The sequence below is a fragment of the Cryptomeria japonica genome, unplaced genomic scaffold, assembly GCF_030272615.1.
Source record: "Cryptomeria japonica unplaced genomic scaffold, Sugi_1.0 HiC_scaffold_1751, whole genome shotgun sequence".
Lineage (NCBI taxonomy): Eukaryota > Viridiplantae > Streptophyta > Pinopsida > Cupressales > Cupressaceae > Cryptomeria > Cryptomeria japonica.
The window spans coordinates 23335-25148 of record NW_026730043.1 but is presented as its reverse complement, the minus strand read 5'-3'; the positions used below and the strand labels follow the sequence as shown (position 1 = coordinate 25148).

General features: G+C 61.7%; 1 non-coding gene across 1 annotated transcript; it reads right to left on the bottom strand.

The window, feature by feature from the left end:
- Positions 1-987: 987 nt before the first annotated feature.
- Positions 988-1106, bottom strand: LOC131873455 (5S ribosomal RNA). Its single transcript, XR_009371400.1, has one exon. It is a non-coding gene; the product is annotated as a 5S ribosomal RNA (ribosomal RNA).
- Positions 1107-1814: the final 708 nt, after the last annotated feature.

Genomic DNA, 1814 nt, shown 5'->3' with positions numbered 1-1814 from the left:
TGGTGCGCACGATTCGGAGCTCGGTTTGACCGGGGTGCGCACACCTTGGCTGGGTTGCGCACCTTTTGTGCGCTCCAAGGTGCGCACGAAGTCGGAGCTCGGTTTGCCCCGGGTGCGCACCTTCGCCAGGGTGCGCACCTTGATGCGCACGCCTTGGCTGGGCTGCGCACCTTGGTGGGCGCCATGGTGCGCACCTTTCGTGCGCTCCAAGGTGCGCACGAAGTCGGAGCTCGGTTTGCCCCGGGTGCGCACCTTGGTGGGCGCCATGGTGCACTCCGAGGTGCCCAAGATTGGTGCGCACCAAGGAGCGCTCCGAAGTGCGCTCCAAGGTGCGCGCGAAGTCGAAAGTTGGGTTAATTGTCCGGTTTGCCTCGGGTGCGCACCTTGCGTGCACCTTCGCCAGGGTGGGCGCCTTGGTGCGCACACCTTGGCTGGGCTGCGCACACCTTGGCACCCGCGTTTCCTTCATTTTAAATTTTTTTTTTTTACAATCTCTCAAGTGGGAAATTCTATAATCTCAACTTTTTTTGCCTTTTCAGGAAACTTTTGAATGGAGCGCATCATTGGTGCGCTCCGAAGTGTGCTCCAAAGCTCTCTCCAGCTGCGTGCACCTGCCCCGGCCGCGCACCCGGCCCCGCCCAGCTTCGCTCACCTGTCCCGGGCGTCTGGTGCGGAACCTTAGAGTAAGAAACATCACCGTGCACCTTGGCCAACGTGCGCGACTCGACCGAGCGCGCACTGGCCGAGGTGCACACCGATTTCACCTGGGTGCGCGCGCAGCACCTCGGGCGCACCGGGGTGCGCGCACAACGCCCGGGTTGCACCGTGGCCTGTGTGCTCGGGGCGCCTCGGGTGCGCGCTCGGTGTCGCCCCCGCGCGCGCGGTAGTGCGGGCAGCGCACCCCGGCCCGGCCCGGCCCCGACGAGAACGCAAACGGGCAAAAGGTTTATTCAAATAGCATTGCGACGCCCGGCGAAAAACTAAAAAAGGGTGCAACACCGGGACTTCCCGGGAGGTCACCCATCCCAGTACTACTCCGGCCCAAGCGCGCTTAACTGCGGAGTTCTGATGGGATCCGGTGCACTAACGCTGGTATGATCGCACCCGTTATGAGCTTGTCGCAGTGTGTACTTAGCAAACCGCGACCCACGTGCGAATCCACCCCGGCCACCCACCCCCGTCGAGGTGCACACCCTCCCTCGCGAAGTGCGCCCCGTTCGCCAAGTGTGAGCCCTGCCCGGGTGCGCGCACCTTGCTAGGGCGTCGGGTGTGCACCCGGCCCGGCCTACGTGCGTGCACCTGGAGGGGGCGTCGTGTGCGTGCAGTGTCCCGTCTGCAACGCGGTGCCCACACACCACCTCGGGCGCAACGACCTGCGCTCACATGTGGGCCGAGTGCACCTTGGTGCATGTTCGGGGCGCCTCGGGTGCACGCTCGATCTTGCCCCGGTGCACCAAGGCGCTCGGTTTGCCCCGGGTGCGCACTTGGTGCAAGGTGGGCACCCAAAATAGGGATCAAGCACCAAAACACAAGTTTCGGGATGCAAAATGGGACCCAAGGACCACAAATGCGTTCCAAGACCCATGATGGGTCCACGAGAACAAAAATGTGTTCCGAGACTTAATAAACAAATATTGGGTTTTAGGAGAAGAAACATGCTCTGATGCCCAAAACGAGAATCGACCCCGAAAAGGCCACAGGCCAAAAGTGGGATGCGAGACAAAAAAAAATGGGACCCGAGGACCAAAATTGGGTTCCCAGGTCGAAGACAGGGCAACCGGACAAGAAACGACCTCTAAGGCTCGAAATGAGTC